General features: G+C 43.8%; 1 protein-coding gene across 1 annotated transcript in view; it reads right to left on the reverse strand.

The window, feature by feature from the left end:
- SLC35F1 (solute carrier family 35 member F1) overlaps nucleotides 1-22,305 on the reverse strand; it is a gene marked incomplete at both ends in the record, with an annotated part of 249,571 nt that overhangs the window by 226,179 nt on the left and 1,087 nt on the right. The gene's annotated exons all lie outside the window — the stretch shown is intronic.

Below are 22,305 nucleotides of genomic sequence, written 5' to 3' on the forward strand. Positions count from 1 at the left end.
GGGAAAGCCCCGCAGGGAGAGACCAGCGGCAACCTGGGCTGCTGCTCTCATCCCCGGCACTGCTCGGAGGAGAGGGACATGGGGGCTCTGCGGGGGGACAACCAGAGCCCGCTGCTCAGGGTCTCGTACCTGCCCGTGCACAGGGAGCATGCCTCTGACAAACTGCACCCCTGCACCAAAGGAAACAATTAGAAAGTGGCACACCATAGTGATATAACAAGCCTCAGGTCTGAATTTAAATCCTTCATCCCCTTCTTTAATAACTCTGAAATTGCATCTTTGACAAAGAGCTTAAAAAAAAAGCACGGAAGTCAGAGATACAAAGGAGGTTTTAATCATCTGTGCCTCCCTCTTCCTCCCATCAGCAGAGAATGATTTCCTCCACGTAGGTTTGGAAGGGCTTTCTGTGGTTCAGTTTGGGTGATATCTATTTTTCCATGAAAGATTAGTCCACATTTAAGTAGATATCTCCATTGAGTCCTGTTTCTTATTACCCAGCTTTTGTATCTATCCCATTAGTCCTAATTATGTCTTTTTTGAGATGTCCCAAATGCCTTCTGCTACAGCACAGAAAATAAGCAAGACTTTCCGATTTTGTCCCTTAAAAATACAAATGAGTAGCACATACAGGTTAGCAAGTACATGTTCTTTCACATCCTTCAGTCTTCCTACCCCAAAACGAATATAACCTCTTGTCTAAGAGCAAGACAACACAGAGCTAGGACTTAACGGAAAAAGATGATATCACAAAAACTTCTAGCAAAGACAGCAAGGAGGAAATTTGATGAAAAACTACGGAGCTTTTTGGGGCTAAATCAATCTTTGATGTACTGGAGGGTGCAGATCTCCTCTTTCAGGGCTAATTTTTATCCTATGTCAGCCAGCAAAATTCAGCTGAACACAGGGAGAATATTTTATTTAGGAAGTTAATAAATCTTGTGTTAAGCTTATTACTATAGTCCAGGATGAACAGGCATGTTTTGCATTGAAGTTGGTAGGTTTTCACGAGTATGCCACACTGCCCTACACAGATAAGAAAACACTTGAGAATTATATTCTTTCTGATTTCTTTACCTCCTTCAAACACGACACAAGACGTGATTGTCAATTTTTCCTACTTCTGTAGGGCCAAACTCCACAAGCTTTACAAGAAACACCTGTTTTTCTAACACACACTCCACACTGATCTTTATTTTCTATATGCTGAAGACAATCTTTTTCAAATATTTAAGGCTGAAATTTCAGGTTCATTAACAGCAGTTAACGTTAGCTTGTCTACAGTTGTCTCTTCATCCAAGTAACACTGTTTGCGGTAGATTTCTGTACCCTCAAATCTGAATCTCAATCTTTTTTGATTGTCTGGGCTTATGAAGGCATGTATTAGGCTATCATATCACGGCCAGACCACTGCATTTGTAGATGGCTATTCTGCCTCTGTCAGGAGAGAAATTTGGGTTCCATTGCTTAGGCAGTAAAGACACCAGCGCCTCAGACACACAGAGCTAAGATATGCAACAAAAGTTCCCTCAAGTTAAGGAGCACGTAGACATGCAGTTTAAGACGCGAGCTGCAAAGTAGGCAAAGAAATGTACTAGCAGATGCGTTTGGATCTGAAGCTGGACAAAAACCTTCTGCCCCCGTTTCTTATTACTGTTTCCAGGTCAACTTTAAGATGTAAAAGCACTAGGAGTATAAGTTCAGTATGAACTTCATAATATACTTTACTAACTCTCAATTTTACCTCTATTGAAAAGGTAGTCTATTTAAAACTATGTCGAAAGCCACTCTTATTGTGACAAGCAATTCCAATGGTAAGAAAACTGAAGAAAGGCAATGAAGCTGTCAGCAGAGTGGTTTTTCTCATTTTTTGTGTTGAAGCACGTGTGTTTATGTGGTCAGTTAAAGCAGTGAAGTATTTCAGATGCAATTCTAGAATACCTACTGGGCTGAGTTCAGTATTAATTTAAGAAGTGACAACAGTCAAGGGATAATTGTATATAATCAGGCCATGCAAGTAAATGAGGAGGCAGCTTATTGACAGAGACTATTCTGTTGGCAAGAAAGCATTACTAAAATGAAACTAAAAGAGAACTCGGTGCCAATATTACACATAATTCAACAGCATCCCAATTACATTGTCCTTTTATGTTTTCTTGAGCTGCAGTCAGAGGTGGAAGAGACTCTTCCATATCTGTGCCATGGCCTTTATAGCCTCTTACTCTCCGTCACCATGGCTGTTCCTCTCCCTTGCCAGCCTGTATTTACAATAAAAATTAGAAGCATTTATTAATATCTTTCCTGTTTTTTCATTAAACAGTCCAAGTCTCCCGATGTAGGGCTGGTGTTTGCATCCAAGGGGGAAAAACGAGAAGCAAACCAGGGAAATGCCTTGCTCGAGAGGCAGGGACTGCGTGTCAGAACGTGGGTTAAACCTAAAGAGGCTTTGTTCTATGTTCATACCACTACATTGTAATTATCCCACTCCAGCATTAATCTTGGCAGCTAAAAATAACATAACAAGGATATACATGAAATCAGTTAAAACTGCTCTTCCACTAGAGGGGAGGCTGTGCCTTACGTGATTATTTTCTCTGCCTCATGTGATTATTTTCTCTGCCTCACGTGATTATTTTTCTCTGCCTCTGGAAGATCCATAGCCTCGAGAGCAAGACACCAGAACAGCAACTCAAAGCCCTGCACGCGGTGACAGAGAAGCTGCTGCCACAGAGACATCATTTCCAATCCAATGGTTTTTGTCTCACTGAACAATCTCAACCACAGAAATCAAATCTTAACGTAAGTTTGTATTTATTTTTAATCAGACATGTTGCTTTTGTGAGACATGCTAAACAGTTAAATTAAAGCCATAAGAAAACAGACCCAGCTTACTTCTGCTCCTCAAAGCCCCTTCAAGCGTGCAAGTGTTTAAGCAGAGCCAAATACCTCCATGACAGCCCGGAGAACTTGGGGGAAAAGATACAGGCTAGCGATTCCTCCCAGCAGGCACCAAAAAGCAGCTGTGCTATTTCAGTCTCAAAACCCTGAACTACTTTCCTCAAGAGCCCTCAGCATTTGACCCTTGCCTAAGAATATCTTCTCTCTGGGACGGGCAAGAAGAGGAGGCAGCCAAGCTGGGGAGAAGAAAGAAGGGAAAGCTGCAGGCGATGGGGTGAAGGGAATGGCAGCCACACAGGGAACAGAGGAAAAGGGACAACTGACTAGTGCTTCACAAAAACAGAGCACTAAAAAGACAAAAAATAAAATAGTTTCTCAGTGCTGGCCCTGGGACAGGTGGAGCAGGCACAACACTGCGGGACTCGGGGCAAAAGGTATCCCATGTGAGTGATGTGGGGTCACAGCCAGCAGCAGCTCCTGCAGTGCACTGTGGTGGCTCCTGTCAACTGTCTGGTGGCCCACAGGTGGCAGGGACCCAGGGCTTTTAGCAGGGAAAACTCAGAGGTGTGCCACTTTCTCACAAGACAGATCTCTCTTCCCACCCAGCAGCCCCGCTGTTCACCCCCATCGCTAGCACAGCTCAGGTGGGAGACCATAGGAGCAAGCAGCTGCCAGCTCACCGACACCACACCGGAGTATTGCTTTATCTTACGATACCAGTTGATTTTCTCCTTTGTCTCTCTCCCTTACACTTTTCTAAAACAGGACAGGGATCTGTCAGCTCCACCACATTCAACAAGCAAGCCCCTCACAAAGTAGCTTGCTTGTGCAAGAGATTGCAAGCAAGGTCTTGCTCCCTAGGCACACTGGTTTGAAGGAGCCCATGCACCAACACCAGGCCCCAAGGCCGCCAGGACATGCCAGGGCACATCGCTTGGCCTTTGCACCTTCCCATCTCCCTCCGTGTCTGCGCAGCTTTCCACCAGGGCGAGCTTACAGCGACAGTCCTGCTGGCTGTGCTGCTGCAAAAGCTGCTGGGAGTTACCAGGCTGGAGAGGACAGGTTGGTATCTGCCGCTCTCAAACAAGAACCAGTTTCTTCTTTGCCTCTGTTGGCAATGCAAGAAGCTGTTATATGTCATTCTGCTGTGCTTCAAGATACTGTAACTGAAGAGAGCCATCCCAGCTTGCTGCTATCACATTAGGATATCTCCTCGTGGCCTCCACCAGCCTCTCTGTAGGCAGTTCCACCAGGACCTGGGGGAGTTTCACCTAAGAAAAGCCCCGACAACCTGGGCCATCATTTTCATAGAGGGGAGCCATTTCCACAGAGGGGAGTCCTGGCACTGCAACAGATGGAGGAGGATGAAAGAAAGTTTTCAGGACTTCTGCAAGAATATGGGGTGACTGCTGAATATGATGCACTGCACAACACCAGAACCTGTATAATCACACTGACATATTCAAGACAAGCACTGCTCACATACACAGGGCTGCCTGGAATATTTTCAGTGAAGAAAAAATACCATCATAGTATTGTATTATATTAAGGGGCAGGGGAAAAAAAACTCATATTGGAAAAAAAAATACTGGCTTCAACAAAGTTTCTTGGGAAGAACGGGGCAAGAGGCTGATAGTTCTGGCAGCAGCATGGATGTGAGCATACCCAAGTTCAAATCCTTGTTCTGCTGGATCACCAACATCATCCTGGATGAAGAGCTGCTACAAGCACGGCAGGAACCGAAACCCACTCCCATCCCCTGCAAGCCCTCTCAACCCAGATGCCGAGGCTGGGCTCTGACTGTCAAAGGCAAGGCAAGGCCAGAGGGTGTCACCGTCTCTGGCTACTACCTCCAGGACTGTTAGCAAGGAGAACAGGTACTACCCCAAAAATGCCATCTGCCTCGGGGCTTTTCACGAGCCTCTGCTGACCAGGAACAATGCAGACCTGGGAAAGGGATTTCCACAGGCTCCCTGAAAAGGAAGGAAGGAAGGAAGAGAGGAGAATGCTCTCTATTTAACTGGTTCTTATTCTTCCAGACAGGAAAGCTGATCCTGGGGGATACAAACTAAATAAATGAGACCTTAGCTTGCAGTCCTTGAACAGCAATCTTGCACACTTTCAGTTTAAAAGCCTTTGGTAACAGGGAGAGGTAATGGCTGCAAAGTCATACATTGTGGGTTGGGTCCATTTTGATTACTTCTCCTCTAACTCCTCCAGTTTGACTGGTCCTGAAAGATCATACTGATTTGCCATACACTAGATGAAACAGGACTATTTCTTCAGCCACAGTTTAATTATCAGCAATAGGAAGTACCTGATGCTCCTCAAGTATTGAAATAGCAAAAATAGAGCAAGCCAGTATTATGTTCCTATGGCCCTGTGAATTGTATATTCCTGTGTCTGCGAATAGCGGAACCAAACTAATCACCCCAAACCAGGATATATAGCATTCACTCAGTGTGCGCAGTTGTTAATGTTACTGATAATCAAAGTTATCTAATCTGTTTTATGACAACATTTGACTCTGATCTGGCATAGCAAAGAATGCCAACACCTTACCCGCTATCACCAGTAAAAGTAATTGCAAGTTTCCACGCACATGTTGTGTATACGAATATGTATCTACCAAGGTGACATTCATTAAAAAAAAAAAGAGACTGTGCTGAATTGTACCTATCACTCTGTTTAAGGCTAAGAGAGAATATTGTGCATTTGATAACTTATCCCTTTAAACTTGTTTCCCTTCATGGGGTTTGTTTTTGGCGGGCTTTTTTCCTGAGAAGCAATATTAAAGGTAACAGAGACTTTAATGCCTCCAAGGAAAAAAGAATTTCTCAAACTTCTGGACAGATTTTCCAACCATTCTAATAAAGTACCGAGGAAATTAAGACTGCCTTTCAAATGAACAGGGCTTTAACCTACAGGAAGACTTCTAAGAAGAATTTGTGTTCACCACTGTTCAGGTTTCTGGAATAATGATACAGTAAACATCTCCTATTTCTCTCCCATTACTTATGCAAACAAACAAATATAGAGTACAGCCTTGCTGTAGCTGGTTTTCATTTCCATCATGGTGACATAAATTGATAGAAACAGCACAGTAATTCCCAGTTGTTATTTTTACAGCACAAAGAAAAGCCAAACACGTACACATTAATTGTCTGGTGTAAACCTTCTGATAATAAAAAAAAAAAAAAATCCACGCACACCTCTCAAAGACTATGCTTGTTACGTTTCCCAGGCATGCACGATCTGCTGGTTACAGGAAGGTTACGTGCACAGAGCTGGAAGCCACCACATCCCCGTCTATTTTGCAGTTGTTCTTCACCAAAGTTCCCTGGGTCTCAGCGAGCCGAGGAAGGCGAAAGCCAGTCCGACAGCATATACCGAGTAAGTCTGGCTTTTTTTCACAAGTAGGAAGAAAAAAACCTCCATCCCATCTTTTGGGGTAAAATCAAACAGGAAGGTGCCTAAAGAGCAGCTTTAACTAGCGTTCTAGGCAATTTACAGGGATTTGTAGTCGGCACCAGCCCTTAAAAGCGGCGATTAATTGCCATGGCAACCAGGGCATCACACCACACGCACTCGGGCTGGGATACAGGGACTGCAGTGTGCCCTCTTAGCCACACACGCATCTCAAAGGGGTACCGGGCTCCTCCAGGGGCCGCATTGTTTGGGCGCAATTAATCCTTTATAATAGACCCTCTTCACTGGGGACGGGGGACTCTGCCCGTACTCCGCTTTTCTTTACAGGCAATCCTGCAACTCTGGTGCTGCTGTGGCTTTGGAGGGCGCCTGCATGTAGCGGGAGAAGGAGGAAAGGGCAAGTGTTGGACGTGAAGGGAAAACAAAACTGGGGTACCATGTATTTTGGGATGCAGGTAGGAATTCATCTTAAGAACTGATGTACCACTTTTTCCTTTGCTGCTATTGTATTTTCTTCACTCATTTCATGGGTCTTTCATAAAAAACAGATGTCCCTCCCTCCTTCTTCCAATACATTACCATCACTGCATTTATAAGAACAGCCAATGTGTTTATGCTATATCCACATGTACAAGCTAGTTCATTGCAAGCCACATAGCAATCTCTGCCTACCTGAAATCAGAGCAGAGCTATAATCATTAGGAACACCCAAAAGGCAAAGAAACAGGTCCTTCCTCCCTCCCTGACAATTTGCTTCTATGCCACAGAAGCACACTTGGACACAGAGAGACAAAACGAGACGGAGATTTTTGCTGTGTTGCATCTCTCCATTTCCAAGAACTAGGATTCAAACACTGTCAGAATTTACCTGGAAGCTTCTTCCCTGGCTTCCTGCTCACTCCTTTTGGTATCAAACCATGAACTGCTGTATATTACCCCGTAGCACTGTTGGGGTTTTTTTGGTTTTGTTTTTTTTTCTTAAAAATCAACAGGGCCTGTACTCCTACTAAAAGAGACCTTCCCAGTCTGAACACGATCGCTCAGCTTGCCCATGGGACGTGTGGGATTACTGTTTAGGAGGTTGGGTTTTTGGGTTTTTTTTTTTGTTTTTTTCTTCCCTATCAATCAGATACCAACCTGGATTGTATTTAAGTAAAAGCTTTAACAGCTTGTAAAAAGAGCAGGAGTGCAGCAATACTAATGGTTTCAGCTTCCCCAGAACAAGACCAGCCCCGGCAAACAATCCGAGTTTGTGTTGGACAGTAATCCAGGGGATAAAGGGGAAAGAAGAACCAGAGAAATTCCTGCATTAGGGCATAAACGAAAAAAAAAGGAAAACACCACAGCTGTCCCATGGCCAAACTTGCTGTCAATACTGTCACCAAAAAAATACTGATGTTAACACCCAGATTTGTAAGTAATGACACATTCAGTTCTTCATACGGACAGAAACACAGATCTCCGACTTGAACCACAAAGTAAAACCTACCAAAATTCCACTTCAGGGATCAGAAAGTGGTCATCCACCACCACTCATAAAAACAACTGGCCAAGAAACTCAAGCACAACCTCATACTTGCTAAAAGCTGGATAAACTGCAATGTCCTAATTGTTTTTTGGTTTTTTTTTTAAGAGAAAATCACAACCCAAAGAGGCTTTGGGCCCTGATCTGGAATTTCTATTATCACTTCCATCTTTTCTCAATAGGATCACAATGAAGAACTGAACAATGGGAGATGTTCTCTGTCTGAATTTGTTAATCCCTTATTCATCTTCACAAACAGTATACAACTATACTGTTTTATGCTTATTGTCTTCTACAACACCTGTTTTCCTCCTTACCTCTGTCTGCCTGTGCTTTTGGTGCTCCAAATCCAACAGCTTTACCTGCTGCAGAAGAGGAAAAGGTGTTGTGAAGCAATATAGATGGACCGTGCAGCACCTTTCCACAACTGTGCTGGCAAGTGACTGTGTTAACGGCATGCTAGGAGGATACAGGATCAGTTCAGGAAGCAGAACTAACAAAGAAACACTCCCAGAAAATGGTTTTTCTATGTCAGTGCAATCTGCCTATCCAGAAGGAGCTCTGCTGGGGCTATTCCCAAGGTGATCAAAGTGGTGGATGCTTTGCTCTTAAGAAATTCTTTCGGTAACTGAAGGCATGGGATTGCTGATCAGAGTGCTCCCTCAAAGGCATGGCTTTTGGGAAAGAAAGCTCATGGCTGCCAGCTCTAAGGAGAAACAGAAGAGAAAAAGAGAGGCCAATGAGTGGCAATAAGTCTCCAAGGTCACATCAGCCAAATAAAACCAGCTATTCACAGAGCGCAGTATACAGGAAGGCTGCAATACAGTGCATGCCATCACAGAAAGTAGGACTAACCAGTTCAGCAGCCACAGATCAATTGCTATTTTTCTAATCAGCAGCAGCAGAGAAGGTACTACACACCTTGCCAGAGAGGCAGAAGTGAGTCATAAAGCCCACAGTGGCACTGCCACAAACCAGATATAATGATTTTAGATCTGCTGAACATGCACCTCTATTTCAGTTACCATGAAAAAACAGTATCAGGGATAAGGCTCCCATTCCATCTTCTAGCAACAGGGAAACACATAGTATGCTTATGTTAAGGTTTTACACAAATGCCCATCCTCACTGAACTCAGCCCTGCCTAAAAATAAATAAATAAAAGGTATAACAAGGAGGACTGTTGTCTATTTAGAGTTGCATCAGACCTCCACCATCACAGCATACAACAAGTACTTACAGTCCTAACAGGACATATTTTTCCCCCAGCTCCATCCAGACTGGTGCTACCAGATGCCAGGCCACCTTCTTTTTCCTCTCTGGCTGCAATCACATCACTTCCCCCCAATTTGAGTGAGGAATTGGCTACAGCTGTTTACCAACTGTTGATACCCACCAGGCCTCACCTGGGGTCATCACCACTCTCGGGAACAGCAGCACTAGGGTTTGTAACAAGGGAGAAGGCAGGACAGCATAGGCAGCAGGAAGCTAAGGACCCTGGCAACAAGCAGTTAGCTCAGGCACGGTATTACAATAAAGATAAGCCAAATAAAAAGCTTGTCACCATAGAAAGAGATACTGCCCCTTCCTTCTTTCCAGTTTCTTTTACCTCCAATCCCTATTTTCCCCATGTCCTCTGCCCCTGCTCCTCCCAGTTCTCCTGCTCACAGGCTCCCTCCTTTCACCAGTCCAGGTGCTAGTCTAATCAAACGTTAGCCAAAGACCCAGAAACAACCACCTTTTTCAGCCAGGTTAATTTTCTGCTATTTTAGTGAGCTGACTATGAGATGTGACAAGAACCAGATCTGGCAAAACAGAACAGAAGGAAAAATTTGGCCACGAGCAGGGAAGAGACAGAAGTGAGACCTCCTTTTGGCAGTTTGTGAAACTGTGACTTAATAACAACCTCATTCCTCAGCCTTAGCTCACATTTATCTCAGCCAGTTCTGTGAATGGCTGAGAGGGTGAATCTTCACATCTGGTAACCCACTACCCTCTCCTAACAACTTCTAGGCATTAATTCAGGAGTGGCTGATTAGGAAATGGTTTCCTCCCCGTATCGCTACCTTTTTTTTATTTTTTTTTTTTTTTACAGTCTCCTATTAAACCAAATCAATACATGCATGTGCATGTGCATTGTTCACATAGTGCCATATATTCACGTTGTAAGTATCCCAAATAATAGTGTCAAGACGCAAATCTCGGAAATTATCGCAGGCTCATCTCCAGCACATCTTCAGCTCCTTCCCCCTTGTTAGCAGAGTTTCACACGCAGCGTGATGAGCTTCAGCCAGGATCAGCTCTTCACCAAATGATCTCTCTTACGCTGTCATACACATGCCTCCAAAGAAATCAGTGTCACCTGACTTAGGAGGCAGGAAATAGGGTTAGCTCACTAACTCCTGTCACACCTTCAAACTCCTATGATGGCAACATCTTCTGCGTTTGGGTAACATGGTTTGTGGCATCACCTTCAGTGTCAGAAGAGCTTCAGCAACCCCAGCCTCGCTTTCTCTCCAGACATTTGTTCTCACTCCTGTACCAGCTTCTTCACTGTGCTAGTCCATGTGTTTGTAGCAACATGATAAACTACACTGGAGAGAGGATCCATAAACAAACCAACAACAACAGAAACATTTTTCTATTTTTTTTCCCATGTGGATCAAGCCACCAGCCTGGCTCTCCATGCCACCAGCCTGGCTCTCCATGCCACCGCGCAAACAGCTCCACCAGCACAACAAAGCGGGAAGAGGCTGGGGACAGGGGCAAGAGTAAGAACAAGCAGCTGGGAGCGGAGCAAGGAGCCTTTCTGCCATCTGCCAGAGCCTCCCGTCTGCAGTCCCTGCCTCATCCAACACTGCTGTCAGTGCCAGACCCCTGCTGGTTCTCTCGGGAAACCTCCCCTCATATTCCAACAGTAGGTACCTCAGGAAAGTTAGACACCTTTGAAAAGATGCTACCCCTTGTCTCTCAAACCCCACACGTACTGCACACATTAGTCATTTTGTTTCTTGGCAAACATTTGCCCATAAAGTTGCAGAGAAGCACTACAGTAACCACAGACCAGATGCTTCTGAGTACTACACTGTATTTTATAGCACTGTATAGCATTTTACAAGCATTAACTAATCAACAACTCTTCCAGGTAGTTAAGTTTAATTACCCCCATTTTACAGGTGCTGAACCAGACCCAGGGAGGTTGAGAGATTTGCCTAAGGCCAAAAAAACAATTGGTGTCCAATCCTGGACTGTAAATCAGGCGCTACTGTATGCAACTTCTTCCTGAGCCTCTCACTGCAGCAACAGATGAGTTCCCTTCATCTGCAGCTGCAATACAAGCTTCTCCCGAAAACAACACAGGCAAAAGCCCATCCCTCCCTGGCCTGCATTGCAACGGGTTGGTCGAGCTGCTTTTTGTCCACCAGCTCTCCTGTAACTTGGTCAAGCACAGTCAAGTTGACACAAATCATCACACTCTGGCTTTGGTCCCAAACCCCGCAACTGAATCACACAGGCAGTATTCGCAGGGCATCTCCCCATCTTTCCAACTCTGATGGCTACTTCTGCATCATACTTATGTATCGTGTTTTCGGGGCTGTTTTTTTCCCCTCAGTTTCCCTTTATCAGCTGACTGGTCTTTTTGTGCACGCTGTTGTTTGGTTATCAGTCTTGAGCTCTTAATACCCAGCAACTGCAGTGGTGCACAAGCGGCAGCTACAGTAGCAACACTAAGTCCAGACCAAAAAGTGGTGAGATGAGCAGTATACTGAGTGGATGCAGCAACTTTTACTAGAAAACAACAAAGAAAGGCTGGCTGGAGAAGAGTTAGTTTTAAGGAGCTTCACCTTACAGACCACTGGATGAAACATTATCTCTGTGCACTTGCAGCTGCTGGAGATTTCTCTACAGAAACGTCTGGTGAGCTGCTTTGGACTGGATTTAAAGGCTGGGCTGAGGTCAACCGGTCTCTGTAATTCTCTTCCCAAGAATTACAGAATATTTCTGCTCCATCCAAAGGAAGGAAGGATGGTATCTCCAAGCACCACTGGTGCTGCGATGGGAACAGAAATGCCTGTGTTAGGACTGCCTGAAGACTGATCTCCCCCTACCATCGGTGCTGTCTACCAGTCTTGAACTGGCAGCGTGGGCAGAGGTGACCGAGTAGCTTTCCTCCCCTGTACTCACTCCGGCTCCCGCCTCCCTCACTTCCCACCACGAGCCTTCAGCAGGTCCCATCTGATGCTCATGCTCTGGAAGCAAGCCAACAAGCCCCACATCAGTTACCCACTTCGGCTGGTCTTTGCTACTGCTCCGCAGATAAACACCGCTGCTTCTGAAAGATAAACGCACGCATGGCTGCTGCTCAAAGAAAAACACGCAAATATCCTACATTTGGCAGGCAACTTAGTTGTAAGTTACAGTTGTACCTTTGTTCCCTCTCCTGCTTTGGGCCTGCCATGCAGAACGGCAGCCAAAATGCATCTCAAAGATTAGGTCTGGCCTCAGAGCCCTAATCTTGCAAACACCTAAGCTGCCGACTAATCTCAACAACTAGAATATGGTCATGACTCGTTTGATGCCTGATGCATGGTATTTTGCTAAAACAGAGCCCACATACGTGGGGAAAAAATCATTAAAGGACAAAGAAGAAAGACAAATTTAAAATTGGCAGAGTGTATGCTTCAAAATAAACTGCAGCTAAATACTCTCAAGTATAACAGTATTTTGGATGTTAGTAAGACCATTCATAAATGAGAAAAGAAATTGGTATTGATTCTGCAGGCTCATGTCTCAATACATCTATAGGTTGTAAAAGTGTAGGAATAAATCTAATAAATTAATCTAGCCGAGTAATAATAAGTTCCATTAACACAGTAATCAATACCAAATCAATACGTATGAACAATTTCAGACATCAAATTTAACAGAAATTCTTCTACAAGTTAGAATGTGTTAGAATTTATTTATTTATTTATAACAGGAGGTTAAATTCGGGTAACTTTTGTAGTTCATCTTAAAAGATCTTGCATGTTTACACAAAGCCCTTTTTTCAAGTGAATTATTAGGGAATTATTTGGTGCCTTAAACTCAGGTAACCTCTTTAGAGCAAGAGAAATTCTGAATCCCAGAGATTTTGCTTGGTTAATATAGATGCAACATAACTCTTCCACTTTGGGCAATCCTCCAACCACTTGGCATGGCACTGCCTTTCACCCTGACTACTCTGCCTCACTCCTTGAGAGCATTCTGCTACTGAACGGTTGTTCTGATAAGATGTCACCTTTTTGTTTAAATGAGAGAAAACCTGGAAAGGTAAGTGGTGCCTTCATACAGGTACTACAGCCATCATACCACCTTGCTCCTGTGCTTCTAGATTAAGTCCTCCAAATGTCCTAGGCTCTACTGAATCTCTTCAAAGGCATGATTCTCCCTGCTGCAAACAGGACCTGAAAAAACACTGTCAAAAAAATGCTGGTGAGTGAGCAAAGCAGCTTTGGTAGAAGAACCTGAAGAGGAGGCAACAGAATAAGGTCTCCAGGGCTATGCACAGGTGTTGTCCGCTCTGGGAGGAACTAGACCATGCTTCTGCAAATGGTCATCTCTAAATTCCAGAAAAACAGTTGTTTTTCTACAAAGCATCCCCCTCAGCACACCAGGCACCCAACAGGTATCCAAAATCTGAATGGAAGTTACTTGTGCATATCAGGTAGGTCATGCAAGAAAAGGAGGCACTTCAGTCTGACCGTTACATGTGTTTGGGTGCTGGCTCTTTCCCCACCATGTTAGTTGAAGCTTGGAAACTTTTTCTGCTTGATGGTACTTAATCCTCATACCCAGCCTGATGAAAATTATATCTACAATATTAAAGTTTTATTTCCTTCAAGTATCAAATCCCATACCCATTAAAATATTTTCCAGCTCCCTGCTCAACTCTTCCCAACATACTTGCTATTTGCTCTCCTTCCACATTTCAATCTACCAAGGACGGTCCCTACAGACCTCAATATACTGGCAGCAGGGAGTTAAAAAACCATCATCAAAAGCATTTCATGTCTGTAGCAGCAGCAGAGAGAGAAAAGGAAGGGAGCAACAGGAAAGAAACACTTGCTCCATTTCATTACGGCGCTCAGCTTCTAGTAAGAAGAGATTTCAGAAGGTAAATGGCCCAAATCAGGCTGCAGAAGCCACTGAAAACACTGAGCTATTCAAAGTCCCTGAAATATCTGGGTTTAGAACAATCACAAGGTAATTCATTTAATTTTATGAAGTATTTTCCAGCATTTGTCTCATCATCATAGGGGGAAAGAAAGCAAAGATCCATGCAGAAGAATATTGCACCCTGGGATAGCCACAGAGGCACCTGGGTAGACAAAGATCAAAATCTTGGTAAAAAACAGAAAGCATAGGATAGGTAAAGCTTATGCCTGACCCCTCTTGGAGCATTAGGCTCCTACCTGTCAGTGACTCACTTCAGGCCTCCCCTGTCTGTGATTAACAGTCTTGAAGAATTAGACATCTTCCTCCTCTCCAAAAAAAGGCAGAGAGAAGTCCCCCCCTTCTGCCTTGTAGCCACCACTCTCATTCAGCCCATCCTCCTCAAACTCCCCCTTCCACTGAAAAGGTCTGAGCTAGCAGCCCCAAGGCTACATTACGGATCAGGATTTTAGTTATTAGGCTGGAGAGATCCAGGAGTGGAGCTGCGGAGCTCTCTTCCTCTTCAATGAGTTTGATGAAGAGGTATCAGAGCAGGAACAGACTCTGGTATCTCTGTCCCATGCTGCCGGTGGCTTCCTCTCCATTTCACCAAATGGGGAGAAACACTTAGTCCCCTCTTAACTCATTTTCCATTTCTACCAAATGAAAACCAGAAAAAGTCAGGTCACATCAAAACACTCGACAGATGAGAAAAGTAATGAGAACGAATGTGGCACAGAAGACAGCACCATTTTAAAATCAATGCAGCCCAACAAAAGACAGTGAAGCAGGCTTCTGGACACATGCACAACAGTTTCTTTGACAAATGAACACCAGAGAGGGCTAAGTAAACTAATGGCCATCACTATAAATGTTTCAAATTTTGTTTTTGTTCCATCATCAGCTAATACTGGCTTACAGGTTGCAATTAACACTGGATCTTGGGAGGTAATAATTATGGTCTTGCTATTGGACATAAATTACCTCATTTATCTGTATTAGAGATGCAGCAATCTGTTTCAAGCATAGTATGCTTTCGTAAATGAACACCTTGAAGCCTGAAATGCCTTGGGAGATGAGCTGGGCAAAAAAGCATCTTCTAGTTCCAAACTTTTAGTTTTCAAAATTTCTCCCATTTTGCATTAGGACAAAACCACGACCTTTTGAGGTACTTCATCCCAAGACAACCCCACAGCCCATGTGTTCACAGCAGCCCTCAGGGATGCAGCAAAGCAGAGTTAAACCTGGTCTCCTACATAAGTACTCCCATCACCACATTACCATGAAGTCTTACTCGCTCTCCATCCAAAAAAATCTAGTCTGGACATAAGAAACCTTGCTGAACACGCAGTCTTGAGAAAATCCAATCCTTCTTGCCAAGGTTTTGACTCATCTACATTTTCTGACAGGAAAAAAAGTTATAGCAAAAGAGAAGATTCGCTATCCAGTTCTTAAGTTCCTACCCACGGCCACAGTTTCAGACCTATCTGAAGGTGGAGCGTGGCCTCCCGCATCGCTACGGGAAAGGGCAGTGTAAGGAAGCAACTGACCACCACACCAAGGGGAAACTGAAATTAAGGGCCAAAATAACTGTATCGGGTACAAACAGAAGGCTGGCTTAATAAATGTCACTATTTTTTACAGTGGTGCCAACACGGCGTCATTTGTGGATAGACCTTTCTGGTGAGATCAAGGGTTATCCACCCCGTCTAGGAAATTATTTGGCTAGCACCGCGTACCATGGCATATCCCAAAAAGCAGGCTTGCTCCCTGCAGAAGTACGGCACAGTATTGCCACCCAGGTGCTCTCGCTGAGCACGGCCGGGCTGCGGGGATGCTCCCTCCTCGATCTCTTGCTCTTTAGTTGCAGCTGTACCGAGGAGAATGTGATGCATGGGAGTCAAACCCGCTACCTCAATCATTTGGTCTCTCTGAGAAAAATGACTGAGAGTGAATACGTATTGAAGAAATGCTTTCTTAAATCACGAGAGAAACCAAGTCACAGAAAGCTTAAAGACAAGCTTCAAAACTGGCGTGTTTTCAGTAAAAATCCCAGAGAGACAGATGACAGACATAAATAAGCAGAGACAGGTAGATAAGGCGGTTCACAACATGAATTTCACAACCACCAATACTTACACACTTTACAGTCATAGCAATTTATGAGTCCCCATACAGCTGTCTTGCAACAGGTGATTTCAGCTGAGTTCAGCTCAGCTCACAAGCCTTTGAGCATGAGTTTTCTGCTGTTGTTGGGTTTGGGGGGCAATTTTTTGCAGTTTCTTAAAATCAAGCTTCTTCAGCAAGTTCTTTTTCCTAAGCTTTCCTGGTAATTAGCCCTAATCAGTATTCAAGTGCTGATCTGTAAGGCTATCTGCTGGCTTAAAGGAAGGGAACACCTCACTAATAGCCCCAGTGTTTCCCTCAGCCTGCAGAAACAACCGCGATAAGGACAGAGACTCCAGCCATCTCCAAAGAGACAGAGCCACAAAGAGCCCTTCTGATCGCTGCTGGCATCTGGCCTTCCCCTCATGAGCACATTAAAGCTGCTCTGTCCATCCCATAAGAGCCACTCTGTCCATTCCTCCAGCTTTCTCTATGGAGCCATTTACAGCGCTGCTCCTTTGAAACCCCCCTAGTTCAAGAGGCAGTAACCCCTTCCCAAAGCCCACCGCGCAGCCAGTGTCAAAAATTCCCACTTACAGACAGGCACCCAGTAAGTACCGGCCTTCTGAATGTCATAGGTAGACAGAAGACACCCACATATTTCGCCTTGCCAAATTGCCTTTCCCAGGGAAAGTCTTTTCCCAGTCAGTATGTGGGCTGTCGGGTTTAGATTACAGCGCACTTAGCCTATCAAATCTCTCCAAACAATTGCTATTTCAGAATAGGACCAGCAAGGCTTCTGTCTCCTAAGGTGCAAATTCTCAGGAGCAAAAGCGAAGCAAGGGGCACAAAGCTTTCCGACACTGACTCCGAAACCTGTTAGGAAACCACGCTCAGACACTTTGAAACCATACTTGGACAGAGTTCCAGTACCTGCTACGGCAGCAACGTGGAAGATTTATGTACTTTAGCTCACCTTCACTCCTAAATCAAAGCATTTTAAGTGTACTATGGCATGCCAGTAAGTGTGCATTCACTGGAATGAGTTGTTCAGAGGGGAAGGGGAAGAGCGTCTTTTTCTCCCGTTTTACAGGTATTTCCCTTGTGCACCCAAATTATTGGGAACGTAGCTAATTCGCAGAGGTCACTTGCTTTCAAAATGGCGATTGCAAGTAAACTAATGACAATTTTTCATCAGTTGATTTCTATATTCTCTGCCAGGATGCTTTCCTACCGGCAGATATGACCTTCCTACTTCCTCAACCAAAAAGAACAATACTAACAGGTACAAGAAAGCCAACCTAGTTGCTTTATCTATGCTCTGAACTGACTTTCTTTGACTTACTTCAGAATGGTATAAATATTTTTACCTAAAAGGAGACCTACAGCTATCTGAATTGGGCTCAGACTCATTCTTCTACAGTCACTGTTATTCTGGGTGGACTTTTGAGAAGCTATTTGTACTTTTTAAGAATAAAAATCCCACAGGAAGCCAATCCTTTTTTTTTTTTTTTTTTTAAGAAGAAAGCAAACCAACTGAAGGTTACGAATACTCACTCTTTTTTTGCATTCCAAAAATGATATGTTTGATCCTTCACTTGTTTTTCATTAAGGAAAAATGCCATAAATTATTTGGTTTGTTTGCCTCTCTGATCAGTCAACTAAAAGACACTATTGCTTTGGGGCAATGAAATACATTGCCTCAATTTCATTATTATTCAGTTTCAGGTTCTCTTTAGTACATAAACTCCCTCTGTCTGATTTACTATATGGATATGCATTATTAGAAAAAAAAAAAAAAATTGGGTTATAGCTTTTGATACTTGCAGTGTCATTTAAACAGCTCTCATCTCTGAAGAGTTAGTAGCCTTGACACATGGTTCCAGTTCAAAGTTAGTCAGCTAGTGGGCCAAATTCTTCCTCAACTCCATTATCAGGGATGAATTGGGCCAGTAACATACTAAAAAAAAAAGGCAAAAGTTTTACTCAGACTGTACCCAAACAGCCGGGCTTTCTGACAAGAAGAATCCAAATTGCTTTTCTTCATATAATCTTGTCCAATAAATCACTGCCTAGCTTAATGAATTATACTTACTAGCAACATTATTTTTTCTTCCTTTTCCTAAGAAAGGTAGTGGTAATTAGACCATGCACTACCTTTATGCACAAGGCTAAAATTTGTCTGATAAAGTGAACAAGTGAGCACAGAAATAGAGAGACTCACACTGCTCCAGAGAAAGTTTTCGCAATTCACTAGTGAAGAGAACATAGCTACAAAGCTATTTAAAAGATGGCATAGGACTGAGTGCTCTTGGAGAGAAATTACTCCATTTTCTGATATCAAGTTGAATATGTCTCTAATATTCTGATATGATTTTTAGGAAACTTCTGAAAAATACAAAGTGCCATTTAGCAACACACAGAGTCAGAAAAAGCACATGAAGACATCCTTGAAACAGCAAGATAAGGCACGGCTAGATTTTATAGCAAGTATTCATTAAGAAAGTACTAAAAGATAGAAGTGGGTAAACCCAGAAAAATGTATGTGCCATCCAGCTTTCTAAAAAAGTCCTCAACAAGGAAAGCAAAACGATAGCAGGGCCTTAGATATTACTTTGGAGACCTGAGTTCATTGGCAGGTATGGCATTTTTCATTTCCCAAAATAACCTCATTTACTTAGGTAAAACAACTCTGTCATAGTATCTAAAGATATTAACTCATTTTTCTTCCGGAAACTTCATTTTCCCTCCTTGTCCTGGTTCCTAGGACTACAAAGATTATGCCCATGTATAAGCAGGTACCTCATTTGTTGACTCTTATTTAGAGAAATAATTTGCAAGAATCCCCCAAAGAGATCATGTGGCAACCTGCTCCCCCTGTGTTTCAGCAATGTTTATCCTCTGCCCAGTTCCTCTCAGGAGGCAATAACCAGCCTTCCCAACATGAGATCAACCTGTAAATTAGTTTAAAAGGCTTCAGGGGCCACAAGTAATGTTTTGCAGGTGATTCTCTGCTCTTGACCCTTCAGGTCACCCAGGGAGTGCAAGGAAGGGAGACAAGCCACGACTCTGCTGGGATATAGCCAGACAGAGCAAGTTCAGACCCACCAACAAGCATCTCTGAAATATGCAGGTGCTGGGCTGGAGGCATGGAGAACCACAGAGCTCCAAACCTCGTGATTTTCTCCTTTTTTTCGTGCTTCCCGCTATAGGTGGGAGGCAATAGGGAGCAGGTGAGTCACTGCTTATTAAGTGGTCCTCTACAAGCAGACAGAGCTGGTGGAGTCCAATTTTGGCTTCGCAGAGGCTGTGGGGAAGCAAGCAAGCAAGCAATCAAGCAGCCAACGTTATTCTTTCTCTCCCCTGCAATATAGCAGGGCAGGGTCAGCCAGGGACACCTGCTGAGCAAATGTCACAAGGAAGGTGCCAGGCAGGGCCCTGCAGCTGGGATTCAGGGACCACGGGTGCGAGTCACAGGTCCAGGAACGTATTTGCAGTATGTAATCACCATGACATTTCCCCTTAATGCAACGGCAATTCCAAGTCATCCTCTCCGGACTTCAAGGATAACAGGAAGCTTGTTCCTGTTGCAGCAGGTCCTGTTCACCATCACTGGCAGCTCAGAATTTATATCCAAACTATTCCAATAAATCCCACAATTTCATTGAGTATCTCCAGTCCTCCATGATTCTGACCCTTCTTTGTGTTTTACTTTGCTTTTCTGTTATGGCCAACTTTTTCACAGAGTGCAGTGCTGCCTATGATCACTGAAACAGAATTTTACAGTCAACCAGCGCTGCTTTCAGTATGTTCTCTCTCAAACACCCTAGGGGATTTGTTCCAGTGTTTCTATATTACCTTGGGATCTATTGAGTGAACAGGGAGGAGAGGTTGGAAGGTGAAGTTAAAATAAGTTTCCATAGCTTGTAAAGCAATTTTAAGAGGACCCTTTGAAGGCAATTCAGGAATCACCAAGTGCCTGGGTGACCAACCTACTACACATAAAGTGAGAGAGAAATAATGCTCAGTTTCTGTGAGTGTCTATCATCTCCATTCTCCTGCTGTCTTGCTTCCTCCATGACTATACCAGAGTCTACCCCCTCCCTGGGGACAGACTTTTTGGTAGGGCCTGTTGAAACAGGACAAGGGGTAATGGTTTTAAACTAAAAGAGGGTAGATTCAGACTAGGTATAAGGAAGAAATTTTTTACGATGAGGGTGGTGAAACAGTGGAACAGGTTGCCCAGAGAGGTGGTAGAAGCTCCATCCCTGGAAGCATTCAAGGTCAGGCTGGACGGGGCTCTGAGCAACCTGGTCTAGTAGAAGGTGTCCCTGCTGATTGCAGGGGGCTTGGACTAGATGACCTTTAAAGGTCCCTTCCAACCCAAACCACCCTATGATTCTGTGATGCTACCAGCTACAAGCAGGTTTCTGGCAACCCCAGCTGTTGTCAGCCTTTTTATTTTGTTCATCTGCCTGAGGAGCCCCCACTTTGTCTAGCAGAAAACAGAAGCACATGAGCTCAACTCAATGAGTCAACCAGGAACATTTCACAAATGAGTCTCAAGCGAGTGGTGCACACAAAGTATAGACAGCACGGAGAAAGTGCTACCCTTTCCCAGTACAAAAACATTAATTGAAGAAGCCAATGCTTGTTCTGGGCTGCTACTTCTTTAGGGATATGGCATACATATTTCTTCCTTTCCCTTACACATTTGCATGCTATTGTTTCCATAGAAGATGAAAACATAAACATTGTGTTGGGATTCATTTCACTGTGTCAGGATTCATTTCACTGTGTCAACAGAAATATTGCATGAAAGCCACAATGTTACACAGGCTGAGTCCTTAGTTCCCATGTAAAGTTGAACGAAACCTAACTCGGGCAAAATTTCCCTTGATACAGACTTTGGGGTGGGCTAAGGAGTCTCTCACACAAAGAAAAGGCTGCCTTAAAATGCCACAGTAACAAGTCTTCTCCCTCTCCATAAATCACATAAATTTGGAAAAATCTGGATCTTGTTTCATGTTTGAGGAGGGGAAAAGAAGATGTTTGTGAAAAAGTGACTGGGTTCCTGTTCGTTAGGGTGTTCCTCTGGGCAATGGGAGATCATGTTTCTAGATTCAAGTTTGTGAATCAGAACAGGGATTTGAACTTCGGTCACCAGAGCCAATTTCTATCCTTTTCCCCCTTAAAAAAAAAAAAAAATCTAGATATTCTCATCTCAATCATACATACAAAACAATAAATATTGATTTGGCTCTTTACCTATGGCTGAGAGTCATATATATGCATAAGCCTGGTAACTGCTTGAACTATATGAATTAAACCAACACCTCCTAGCCATGAAGACTGTGGTCAATTTGATGGCTGCCCAGAGGTCACTACTACCACCCTTGAGATGGATGGAGTACCTATTGCTTCTGCACCTGATCCCCTCACCACCTCGTCATACATCTCTTGCTGCCCCTGAGGAAACTTCTTTTCTCTAGTGTCTTATTTCAGGACTGACACACACCTCGGGATGACCAAGCAGGGGGAGAGTAGGATTTTGCAAGCACAGGACACCTAATATGACAAAGACCGGTGAGTTGAGGAATTGAATTTTACTATACTGAGAGTTGCAAATGCATATGTACAAGAAAACGTGTAATTGAGTTTGAGCTGAAGCAGCTCTTACTCGTTTCAACTTCTTTTCAATCCTTCTCATGCTCGAATAACAAAGGATAAATATTTCCTCCCTTCCTGATGCTTTTGAGGATCCTCCCAGAATTGGTAACAGTTAATTAACTGCATATAATAGCAATGATCTGTGAGCAATCAAATGCCCTCGGGTATTTGTAACAAAGATAGTAACAATGACGATTTTCTAATGTGTAAAAGCTTGAAAGAGGCAACGAGCATCATCGTCAAAACTAGTATATCCAGATAGAAGAGCTGACGTTTTTCTTAGTAGCTCATCCATATTACACATACCCGAAACTCAAGCGGGGACAACGAGGCCGACACTGGTAGGCACCATCCCATTGCTGCTCATAACGCTGCAACTGCTCTGCCTAGCGCGTAAAAGTCACCAGGCAAAAGCGGCGGCTTCAGCTGGCTCTTCAGGCAGGAGCTCACAGGCTCCTTCTGGAGAGGTGCAACCGGTTAGGCTT

This window comes from Platalea leucorodia (assembly GCF_965183815.1).
Source record: "Platalea leucorodia genome assembly, chromosome: 3".
In the NCBI taxonomy this organism is placed as follows: domain Eukaryota; kingdom Metazoa; phylum Chordata; class Aves; order Pelecaniformes; family Threskiornithidae; genus Platalea; species Platalea leucorodia.